The sequence below is a fragment of the Cupressus sempervirens genome, chromosome 1, assembly GCF_028749045.1.
Source record: "Cupressus sempervirens isolate cs-2001-9-10 chromosome 1, ASM2874904v1, whole genome shotgun sequence".
Taxonomy (NCBI): Eukaryota; Viridiplantae; Streptophyta; class Pinopsida; order Cupressales; family Cupressaceae; genus Cupressus; species Cupressus sempervirens.
Window position 1 is genome coordinate 879,987,839 of NC_143118.1, and position 13,383 is coordinate 880,001,221.

Sequence of the window (13,383 nt, forward strand, 5' to 3'; positions counted from 1 at the left end):
AGTTAGGGTTAAGGTTAGAGTTAGAGTTTTGAGTCAGGGTTAAGGTTAGAGTTAGGGTTTTAGTGAAGAGTAAACAAAGGGATACGGTTAGGATTAGAGTCTAATTATGGTAGAGTTAGATTTATAGTTAGAATTAGAGTTAGGGGTATTATTGGGTTAAGGATTAGGGTCAGTGTTAGTGTTAGGGTTAGAATTAGAGTTAGGGTCAGGGTTGGAGATAGGTGTATAGAAAGGGTTAGGGCTAGAGTTAGCTTTAGGGTTAAAATAATTTTTAGGGGTAGAGTTAAAGTCCAATTATGGTAGAGTTAGATTTAGGACCACAATTAGAGGTAGAGGTAGGCTTATAGTTAGGGTTAGGGTTAGGGTTGGAGTTACAAAGACATTTAATATTATGATTAGGGTTAAAATAATTGCTAGGGTTAGAGTTGAAGTCCAATTATGGTAGAGTTAGATTTAGGGCTACAATTAGAGGTAGGGGGAGGGTTACAGTTAGGGTTAGGGTTAGGGTTAGAGTTTCAAAAAGATTAAATATTATGATTAGGGTTAATGTTAGAGTTAGGGTTAACGTTAGAGTTTTGAGTCAACTTTAAGGATAGATTTAGGGTTAGGGCTAGGGATAATATTAAAGTACAATTATAGTAGAGTTAGATTCGCGGTTAGAGTTTGGGGTACGGTAGGGTTTCAGTTATGGTTATGATTATGGTTGGAGTTAGAGAAAGGGGTAGAGAAAGGATTAGATTTAGGGTTATGGTTAGTGTTAGTTTTACATATTGAGTTAGGGATATGCATAGAGTTACATCGGGGTTAAGGTTAAGGTACGAGTTTGAATCAAGGTTAAGTTTAGAATTAAGGTTAGGGTTAGGGTTAGGGTTATATTATAATTATGGTAGAGTTATATTTAGAGTTAGAGTTAGGGGTAGGGGTAGGGTTAGTGTTAGTGTTAGGATTAGAGTTAGGGTTAAGGTTAGGGTTAGGATTGGGGTTAGGGTTAGGGTTAGGGTTAGAGATAGGGTCAAGGTTAAGTTTAGCATTACAATTAGTGTTAGAGATAAGGGTACATAAAAGGTTAGGGTAGGGGTTAGGGTTAGGATTAGGTTTATGGTTAGAATCTGAGTTAGGGTTATAGTTTGAGTTAGGAGTAGACAAAGCATTAGAATTATGGTTAGGATTAGAGTTAGGGGAGAAGTAGGACCATGGTCAAAGTTACAGTTATTGTTATGTTTAGAATTACATTTAGGAGGGTAGCTCATTCTCCTTACACATGCCTATTAGCATAATAGAACAATATAAGGATTAAAATGTTCCTTATGTAGTTTTATAACTTTATTAGTTACATTTATAAATATACAATTAATTAATGTTAATTATGCTTAGCATGAATAGTGTACAATGAAGGAGTACTAAACATTATTGAGGTAATGATTACACTTAAAATGAGTATAAAATGAATATTATGCTTTAGAGTGGGTTAATAGTTAGAAATAACACATCAATTTTATACATAATTTAATGATCAACATATTAATGATATATCTCATGTAAAAGCTTTAATAATACAAAAAAAAAGGTCAACAAAAAGCATTTCAAATATTTGGAAGTATAGTTGAGAAGAATTTGAGATAAAAAGTTAAATCGTTTATTTATTATTTCGATACATAGATGGAAGGAGAATAATATCTCCTAGCATAATTATCTGGATAAAGTAATAAGTGAAGATTTGAAAAATGTGAAATCATCATATGGACCATGTGTATAGCTCTCCATAATGATGTAAGTACATCACATATTCTTCAGATATTAAAATTGTATTACGACCTTTGTTTGTAATATGATCATCATAGACCTCTTTCATCATGGATGGAAACACATCTACTTTTGTAGATGTGTTGCGTACATATTTGGCAACATCTTCCATCTCCATTATCTCTATCTCTTGTACATGATCAATAGATAAAGCTGCATTCTGAAGTGCTTCTACCATAGTTGTACAACACTGTTTAATTATGCGTGCACACTTTTGAAACTCTGTCTCAAAAAAATGATTTGACTGTACAGAAGAAGTTGGGCTAGTGTCGACAATGCTTGATTGTGTATTAGAGGCTTCCATGCCTGAAAAAATGATGGAAAAAAATTTAGATAGCATCATCATGAATAAAAAAAGAAGAACAAATGTATACTTAATGAGAGGTATATAAATTTTAAATGAATAATGGTTTTGAAAAAATAGAATAGGTCACTTAGTACAATCAATTATGGAGAAAATTAATATAAAAACCAAATTGTACTAAAATTTGTAATGAAACTTTGAGTATTGAAACATGGTAATATTATGACCATTCATGGATACTAAAGAATAGACAAACATAGATTTGAAATATCGAGTAGCAATGTATTGGTTGAAAGTCATGAAGCAAAAACATTATGATTTATTTCAATTGGACAATGTCTTTATGATTAGAATTAATATTATAACCTTAATTTGAGGACCCAAGTGATGATCATAGTTAAATTTACAAATTAGAGTATTAGTAAAATGAAATATCAGCCTAATGGAACTTGCAACCATTAAAATGTACAAATAATAAGGTTTTCATGTCAGATTGAGCATATCCAATTATAGTTTTCATTAACTGTGGAATATGGAGTATCAATGTGCATAATAAGAATAACAGCATAATAGTTGACGATGATGATCACATAATGTAGTAGAACAAATAAATCTTTATTATTAAATAATATGTCTAAAAGCATCAATGATTTTCAAGATTTCTCAGTCTACATTCTTCTGCTTTTCTCTTTGAAAGTTGTTCCCCACTTTTCATTTTCTCATAGCGGTCATATGTAAAAGGTGGCATTATCCTCAAACCTTCGAGTGACTTAACACGAGATATGGCCACAAATGTCAATCCTACTTTTTCTCTTGGACCTATATCAATTGTGGCTTTTGAAAGAGTGAGCCCTTGAGATTTGTGAATAGTCAACGCCCATGCCAACCTTAGTGGTAGTTGGAAGGTCCTATCCCTCTGCAGTGGTGATATTGGTATTATGTTTGGATGGTGATCATCAAATGGTACTCCAGAGTAATTATCAAATTGAACTGTAACATATGCTGGTGGCTCAGGTGGAGCAATTCTTGGTTTGTAGACAATATTTCTGATATATCCCAATGATCCATTCACAAGGCCAGCTTCTATCCATAGATTTGTAGTCAACATTACTCTTGCATTGTTACTAATCAATAACTCAATATCAAGTTCTTCGCTTGATAATTCTTCATTTTGATTACCATTGCTTGACTTGGTTGCAAGGCTACGTGCAACTGGATGTCTTAAAGAATACAACATCCTCATGTTATGGTTATGAACATTGTCATTTGTAGAGAATAAATGCACTGCCTTATCAAAATCATCATTGCTTACAACATCTAACCTTATAGGTGTTCGTGTCATAAGCAAGTTCCAGTAATCTATTTGTGGATTTGCATCTCTGACATTTGTGAGAAGCTGACAAAATCTTTGTTGTTGGATATTTTCTCCATCTTGCCTAAATACTTTATCTAGTGTAACCACTATCTTGAATTCCTGCTATAATAACTTTGCCCACCTATTGCTATCATATGCTGGTCTATCATTAACAGGAGGTAATTGCCCCAAATCACCAACTAAAATAATAGATACACCTAAAAGATAGTTGCAAAATTTTTAGTTATGCACATAAAGTGAAATCAAAAGGTATACATTCTATATGGCTAATCTTAATAAGAATTAGAAGACATTAATAACACCATGTGATGTATGGAAAGGGATACCTCCAAAGCTTATGTGTGCTTTATGCGGGAAGGCTTCTCTAAGTCGACTATCTATATTTTCCAGCATGTTTTGGCCAATGAAGCTCATTTCATCAATCAATATATATTTGATATTTTCCATCTCTTGTTGAAAGCTTGTAAGTCTTGTCCCTTGTAGTTGGGAAAAATTTGTAATTGGAATCCGCAACTTTGAATGAATCGTAGATGCTCCTATATTGAAAGCTGCAACTCCAGTTGGTGCAAGCAATAGAAGAGGAGAAGGATTTTCCATCAATGCCATCTGAAAAGATTGATTGATGGCGCCAATTAGATGAGACTTTCCTATTCCTTGAATTATCATAAATAAAGGATTTCCCACTTGATTGCTATGGTAATGTTTTAGAATAATGTCAACTGCCTTTTGTTGCTTGTCACTAAGACTTGTAAAATTGATACACTGTGGAATATCATCATACATAAGACATCCATGCTTTTTTCATTTCAGGTATGAAATTTATTGCTCGGATTGTCTCCTCTTCACTTTGATATGCACTACACCAATTTGTATTTCTATCAATATCTCTTCTTCCCAACATGTCAATTTCAGAAACTGGCATATGTTGACCACGATGTAACCCAGATATTATTTCCCACTCATGTTCTGTAGTATTTTCTTGAATGGCTCCATTATCTTCTATCTCTGAATCACTTGAAGGTTCATTATTTTGTGCATGTTCTTGCCTTCAGACATGCCAAGGATTATAATTGAGTGAGGACCAATTTGCTACTATAGTATCATTATCATGACCAATGTCTCTCTCGACATTACGAAAAGGTTTGTATAGTAACAACTCAGACAAACAAAAGTCTACCCACTTATCAGAATCTCATGGAGGAATAGAAAAATACCTAGGAAAAACTCTAACAATAGCTGCTTTGTTTCTTGGCCCCCATTTATTATCTCCTCTTCTTTTAGGATTATATAACCAAGACCTTGCTGCATCAATCAAACTAATACCTTCCATACAAAGTGGTCTTGTTTTATAACCATCAACAAAAGATTTTGTGAGTTCTTCCTCATTTCTGTCATTATTGATTACCACCGGTTTGAAAACTTCACGTGAGTAATTTAGATTGACAAAATTTCTACTACACTCCACCAATGGAAGTTCTAATAACATATGGCATGTTTCTTGAGCTCCAATATCTCTTTCTATAACTATCTCTGTTAGAAGCTTTCTATATGCTCGTGATGCTAAATCATCAAGATTTTCAAGATTTGAAATTCGCATCAACATTTGTTGATATGTTTCAGAGCTTCTCTCTGATTTTGCTGCATACTTTGCAATATATTTGATAATTGCATGTCTTGAAAGGACAAGCTGCCAATCAACATTCGCCCTCCACAATTGTAGTATGTACCGATTGTGTGTATTAACTCTATCATCATTTCTTGCTGGTTCAAATTTTTTCTCACCTGAATCTACATCGGTATATAACTTTGATCCCTCCAAATTCAATTGCAAAGGAGCATTATACCTAAAACATTGGTGAATACATATCTTGTCAATCCAACTTGTTGAAAAAGGTGAAATAAATAATTTAGATATAATTTTTTTAAAAAATTGATTAACCTACAAACCATGTGTCCTCTTTTTTTACGAAGGCATGCTCCCTCCTTACAGACCGTGTATCTTTCAACACAATTGAGTATCTATTCATAATCTTGATCTATATCCATCTCAGCAAGTTGTGTTGTATTCTTGAGGCATGGATGCTGACCAAAATTATGGAAGACCTAAAAATGAAAATTTATATATTATTCTATTGGATTGAGGTGAGAAACATATATTAATATTTAACTGATTTATAATATGAAACTTACTTGTATATTTCTTTGATGTGGATCATGTCTAGGATTCCATGCATGAATAATGGAGTCAAAATATCTCTCTGCAGTTTTTCGTTCATGCTCATTTGACCAATTAATAGTGTCCATATTTGGTGCCCCTTCGAGCCATAAGAAGCCATGAACATGAGGTGAACCATGATGTTGCCACTCATATCTACACCAAAGGTCCTTTACTTTCATACCTTTATGAAGTATTTCTTTCCTGAACATTGTAGTCCTTAAGTGCATGTAATAAGTGACTATATGTGGATAGTCGATGATATTCTGCCTTCTCCATTTTTGAGCCTCTCGTGGATCAGTAGGTGGTGTACCAGGCATTAGTGCATGCAAATTAGGCCAATGCATATCAGCTGCACTTAATGTGAAGAAAATTGTAGGTGTCCCAATCTGGTCAAGCAAGTCAGTTAATTCTGCTTTATTTTTTGCCCAATATGACCTTGTTCCTCTTAGAGTTGTTCCGAACCGCATTAGCCTATCTGCAAGATTATTACATGGAATTTTCTCCATATGTTCACGTAATTCATTAATAGTTATTGGCATTTCATGAAAGCCCCTTTTTGCAAAAATAGATGCTGAACTTTGTGCATGATGTCTCATTACCATGTTTTGCACAAAATACCTAAACCGTGGATGTTTTCCAAAGCGGTGATCCCTATATTTGATCAAATGCTTTACAAATTCATGCAACTATACTCGTCTCATTCTAGGCTCTAACCAATCACAACTTCCATCTGGAAATAATGTTGGGAAAGCCATATCCAACAACCCAGCTGTGACATACTCATTGATAGGTGATGCACCTATAGATGGCCACTCAATTAAAGAAGACGAAACTACATCTAGATTATTAACCCAAGCATGAATTAATTCCATTTCCCTTTGAGAATTAGGTGGCCTTGAAGCCATAGAATTTGTGTGCTCAATTATATTACCTTCATCTATCTCCATGAGAGGACCTAGGAATACAACTTCATTTGCATCAGAATCAAACTCCATGTGCACTGTCTTTAATCTATGAAAAATATTCTCATCTGTATTTGTAGGAAGGTCATTAAGAGCACTTTCATCTATCCTAACATCTGCATAGAATTTATCATTTTCAACTTTGTATTTTAATGCTCTATACACACGATCCCTATTCACAGTAAAGTTATATCGTGTACCACGTTGATCCCTTCTTCAAACAATAATGATTGGTAAATGATCAATTGTGTGTGGCAAGACTTTTGATGACTGTTCAATGTGCTGGGGAAAACTAATGGTATGTCCTTTATACTTATACTGACCGCCAGTTGCATGTGTAACTTGCAATATAGGATTTACACGTGCAATCAACATCTCTTCAACCTGAGTTAAATTTGCAAGCTCTAGTGGTTGACATCCCGGATCCATATTATTTGAAGATGAAAACCTATGAATCCCTATCTCTTGATGACACCTATTACATATTGGACCCTCACTGGTGCGATATACTTTCATTCCTGCATATGACTCCTGACAAACATAACACATTTTTGGTGTTTTCAAACTATCTATCTGATATCTAAACTGCATTTGGAATCTTCTAAATTCAAATTGAAGCATACCATTTCGGTTGGGCATGTTTTCTCTCTCACCTTCTAATTCATGATTCACATGGATTTGACTTCCATGTTGTGGTGTTTCTGGGACACGTTCTACAGATGGAGACCCTTCATACTCAACATTTAGTTGATTGTTTGCTTTTGTACGACGTTCATGTATTTCACTTGGTTGCACTTCAACATGTTGTACTTCAGATGTTTGTACATCTTGAAGGACCCTCTCAGAAGTATGCTAACGATTGTTTCTTTGTACATTTATGTGCTCTCTTTCATCATTCTCTAGTTGTGCAACTGACACTTCAGACCTTCTTCTACCATAACTTTGCTCGTTTCTTTGATTTAATGTTATTCTTTGTTGTTCTCTTTCATTTTCTATTTGTTGTTGTTGTTGTTGTTGACGTCTACGGTATTCTCTGCGATATTCTCTTTGATATTGCCTTTGGTATTCTCTTCTTGCCTCCTCTGATTCAAAATTTAACCCAAGTCTCACCATAGCTAGTATAAAAATAATATCAATGATTTACATTCTAATGTGTCAGTATAAAGATTAATGCCTAAAATTTAATATTTATTCTTTTAAAATTGCATATAAAAAAGAAACATAAATTAAAATAAATATATGGTTATGCAACAAAATTAAAAGTATAAGTCTCATTTTTCTTATTTAAAAATAAATAAATTGGTATTTTAATAAAATATTTGGAAAATGGCGGCATTGCCATCCACTTTTCAAATGTTAATATGTAAAGATTAATTTTAATCTAAATGTAAATTACAAAACTATTATAATTGAAATAGTAATCTAATTTAGAATGATACTCTAAATCAATATACTACTCTTAATAAAAACATTAGAAATATGTTGAGATATAGTTAACATTATAATAAATTACTTACTATTATAATATTTAAAAAATGGCGGCATTGCCTTCCATTCTTTAAAGATTGATGCCTAAAAGTTAATATTTATTATTTAAAAATTGCATGAAAAAAATAAGCATAAATTAAAATAAAATATATGGCTACTCTAATTTTCAAGTAACAAAATTACAATTATAAAATTAAGTTTTTATATTTAAAAATAAATAAACTGGCATTTTAATAAAATATTTGAAAAATGGCGGCATTGCCATCCACTTTTCAAATATTAATATGTTATGATTAATTATAATCTAAATGTAAAGTACAAAACTATTTTAAGCAAAATAGTAATCTAATTCAGAATATTAATATACTAATCTTAATAAAAAACTATTATAAATCAAACTACTTTTGCAAATGAAAATAGTAATCATTAAATTTATAAATCACTTTTTTAAAAAATAAAATATATTGATATGGCGGCATTGCCATCCATATGAAATATTATGAAAAATAAATACAAGATTAATCTAAAAAATACATTGAAAAATATGAAAAACAATAATGCATGAAACATGCAAATGTAATTTTGTATAAAACAATGTAAAAATTAAGAAATGTCATATAACAAATAAATTACAACTAAATGTAAATAGTGTAACTACTATTCTAAATGGAGATAATAATCAAAATGCAAAATAAAACTTAATAGGGAAAAAAAATTTAACAAAAAGCTTACTTTGCTTTTTGGATCTCCTTGTTGATCTTCAAATGTAAAATGCTTTTCTAAATGATGTATCTCCCTTTCTTCTTCCCAAAAAAGTTTGCTCTACCTCTCAAGAGAAATGAAAGCTTTACTCAAACCCTGTCTTCTGCAAATATGTTCTTCTACGAATGAAGAGCAAAAATGAGAGGATATGAGTGTTTTATAATCAGAGAAAAAACTCTTCATCTCCCACGAAAAAACTATTCAATTTCCACTAAAGGAACTCTTCAAATTCCACATCTCCACTCCTCCACTCCTCTACAAAATTCAAATTAATTACTAAAAAATGCCAATAAGACAATATTACACAACGAAATTAAAAAAAAAACAGTGTGTCTACATGTCGTTATCTATTTTTTTCAAAAAAAAAAAAAAAAAAAAAAAAACATTAACCCGCCACATCATCTGTTTCGTTGAAAAAAAAAAAGTAAAAATAAAAATAAAATGGGGTGATAGGCCATCACCCCCGCCACCCCATGGGGCGTTGTTTTATGTGGCAGCAAGACTGCCTGTCAGTGGCAGTTACTGCCACCCCTGACATGCATGTCAGGGGCGACAGTAATTGCCATTGACAGGCGATCTTGCTACCTTACTCCGCAGCCCACAGCTGGCATTTTCTTTTTTATTGACATTGTAACTGCCGTGCTATGGCTGTAGAGAACGCCTCTCGGCGTAATAATGTATACATAAAAATTCAAAAATGTATACATAAAAAAACTCTTTTATACATAAGTTACTATAAATTTAATTAATATATTCTATACAAATCAAATTATATACTCATTGATTTATAATTTTCTATCAGCATGATCATTTATCTCTGGACGTTTGCTTTCATTCTTGAGATTCTTGATATTAATACAACTACCAACCTTATCTGCTGCAAAAATTGCACTTATGGATGAGAGCTAGATTGAAGATCTGCATGCCATGATTCAAACTAATTTGATAGGGGTTGTCAATACTTTGCATGTGGGGATTCCATTGATGAAGCAGAAGAGTGCTCAAACACCCATGTCAATTGTTCTCATGAACTCTCTCATAGGCCTAGTATTACTCAAAAGCTTCATCTTGGACTGATTTATGGTGAATTTCAGTTCAATATTTTATATAAGCCAAGCAAACATTTGTTTCAAGTATTTTTATCTCAGTATCACGGTACTTGTTCTCTTATCATCTTCTAAGTAGATCTAGTGGTATAGTATGTACTGATTGAATGTTTAATAATTTTAACAATATTTGATGGGAAGTGATTTTCAAGATGTTTGTATTGATGTTGAATATTCATAATTGAATGAAGCATATTCTTTAGATCTTAAAAGTTACATATCATTCAATCATTCAATGTATAAAGTTTTTAACTAAGAAAACTTGTTCATATGACATTATATTTGATAATCATACTTGATGACGTAGTCTTGAAACCATAGTTATAAGTTAGAGACTTGTCAAATAAGCTTCTACAAAATTGATGGGATTTGATTGTTTCAACATGATTTTGAGAAGTGTAAAAATAGGATGCTCAATTATTGGGTCCTATCTCATATATTGTTCAAGAATTTATGTTTTTCTTCACTGTAATTTCTTTATGCAGTATACTTTGTATGGTAACGCTGTATATATTTAGCAACCAAACATGCTCTCAAGGGACTTGGAGAAACTCTCAAGCTTGAATTGATGCCTTATAACATCCAAATTAGCATAATCTTTCCAGGATATAGTGAAACTCCCATGCTTGATTACTGTAAGTATCTCTAATTTTATCTTGCAAATGTTTAATTTTATTATCTTGTAAATTTATAATTAAATATAAATAAGCTCTTCTTCCATTTTGTTATGACCATTATCTTCCATTCTAAATTATCCTTCAATTTTTTAGAATTATGCGTATATAAAGATTTTCAAGATTTAATAATAAGTTATTAGAATTTTTTTAATTTATATTATTAAATGTAATATATATATTTTTATTTGATTGTATCACATTTCTATCATAGATATATAAAATAACATTTAATAATTTTATTTCTTATTTTATTAATATGATAAGTTCTATTTTTGTTCATTAATTGACGATTAAAAAAATCATCTCTAATAAAAATTTCAATATTTATTCACTCATGATCAAAACATGTATTTTAATTTGCAAGATAAGATCCTCTTAACTAAAACCCTTTTATAAATAACATAATACAATAACATCTAAAACGTTCCTACTTAATATTATTTAAGTTATCTTAATATAGTTTTGTTTTGATGTTTCCAATTTATATAGGTGGCATGGAAAATGACAAAGACATATTGCAGATTATTAAGGCCACAACTTTCTATAATCGAAGTCAAGCAGAGAAACCTGAACATGTTGCAAAATATATATTACAAGGAGTAAAGAATGGAACGTTTCTTGTCACAAGCCAATATGATGGCCTCGTTATGTCAACATTCTCTCATGGACCTATGCCTGCAGACTCATTTGGAAGGGCTTTGGTTGAATTGCTATTATATATTCCTATCCGACTCTTCAGCTTCTTTGCTGCTTTTTATGTTTATTATGCTATAAAACATAGGAATAATAAGAAATGTTAGAATACTATGAGAAGAAAGGAATTTTTTTTATAAATAAAATAAAATTATATATATATATATATATATATATATATATTTGTTGTTGTAAAAATAAGATTGATATCTTTTTAAAGTATAAATAAATGTAATGGTATTGTTGATGAAATGTTCAATGTAGAAGAAATATATTATAGTGTGGGACTTGAAAAAGAATATGATCATTACTTTATTTGATCTGTATATATTGTAGATACTAATCTTGTCTTATTGATTATCTAGTTTATTTTTTACTTCATAAACTTAATTTTTTTGGTGCTAAAGTAAGTCTTCAGTTTTCAAAAGACAAATTTATATTTGGGTTCTCATTGTGTTCCTCCAATTAGTCATTATGAGCCAAGTAAAGCACAAAATTATTGACTTGCTTTCAAAAATCAAATGCATATTTGGGTTTTCATTGTGTCCCTACAACTAGCCATTGTGAGCCAAGTAAAGCACAAAATTATTGACTTGTATGTAATGCCCCACCAAGGGATCCAAAAGAATTAACCTAAAGTTTCACTAAGTTTGCTAAACATTTTTTAAAAAAAAATAAGAAAGTATAACATACAGATCAAACACATAGTAGCAGAAGCAATAACATGTAATCATCGACAAACATACATTGCAAGTTACATTTCTTAAAGATCCCAAGACGTTGAGTCACATTTAAAATTTAATTAAATCTAAGTCTAACAACTATCACATACATATGAAAGAATAATCAGAAAGTCCCATATCCATAATATACATTTGTTCCGAATGCCTCTCGGCAAATTAATTCGGAATGCTCAATCATCCACTGTACAAGTCACAGGGTATGAAAGGCTTAAAAGAATATACATATGTAAAGATCAAGATACAACATCCTCAAATCCATGATGCAAAGTAAAGTAAAAATATATGAAACTATTCACCATACATGATACATCCATACATCCATAATGATAAAACATCTATCATAAAATCTAACCATCCATCATAATAATCCAAGAACATAGTGAAGGTAAATGCCAATCATGAAAACTCCAGCCACGGTGATCACGGAATGGATCTCAATGGTAAGAGTAAAAGCACTACCACCCGACCGCGTGGAACCTAAATAGTCCACTCCCACCGCGCTGAGGAGATAGTCTCAAGTCCCAAATAGGATAACAAAACCTATAATCATAAATACTTTCTAAGTCCAGGAAATCCTATAAGTATGCTAACTCAAGGGTTCCTAAAAAGATCGACATCTAAATCCCAGAGGTACCACAAGACATGTAGGAAACCTAATATGCAAGCGGGAAAGTGTCATCGCAAAAGTCATGTGGAAGTTACCCGAGCAATCCCTTAAGAATCTCGGGTCCCTACTGATCCTGCGGCCACTAGTATCCTCTCGTACTGATGAGGCATACTATGGAATGCAAGGTCATAACCAAGCATCCTTTCCACCCCATCCTAGCCTGTACTAGCACTCAAGGCATGGGAGAGAACATACAATTATCTTGTTAGGTTCATTTTCTCTCATTTAGTGTAAATGTTTTCACTTATTAAAAATGACTTACAATGGGTTTCTCAAGGCAGCCTCTTAGGGCTCCGACCCCCATTGCAAGCCACTTCCTGACTCTACACATAGATAACCTACCCTAGCTCATGAACTTGTAAATCAAAGAATCATAATAAAACCACCTCAGTCCTATACAAGCAACTGAAAAACATCATAAAAAGATAATCCACAAAATTACATCAGTTCTTCATGAGCAACAGATAATATCAAATAGTAATCATGTAATCACGACAGTTCTCTATGAGCAACTGAAGGCATCAATGATAAGTCACAAAATCCAATGGTTCTCCAATGAGCAATCAGAAAGTAATACAAGTATAA

The 13,383-nt window shown here is 32.0% G+C and overlaps 1 long non-coding RNA gene and 1 pseudogene across 1 annotated transcript; one reads left to right on the forward strand and one right to left on the reverse strand.

The window, feature by feature from the left end:
- Positions 1-11,495, forward strand: part of LOC149580639 (3-dehydrosphinganine reductase TSC10A-like) — a 69,301-nt pseudogene extending 57,806 nt beyond the window's left edge.
- On the reverse strand, positions 1,614-8,982 carry LOC149580640 (uncharacterized). The gene is made up of 2 exons (XR_016360043.1): positions 8,883-8,982; positions 1,614-2,109 (listed from the first exon to the last, which is right to left on the reverse strand). It is a non-coding gene; the product is annotated as an uncharacterized LOC149580640 (long non-coding RNA).
- Positions 11,496-13,383: the final 1,888 nt, after the last annotated feature.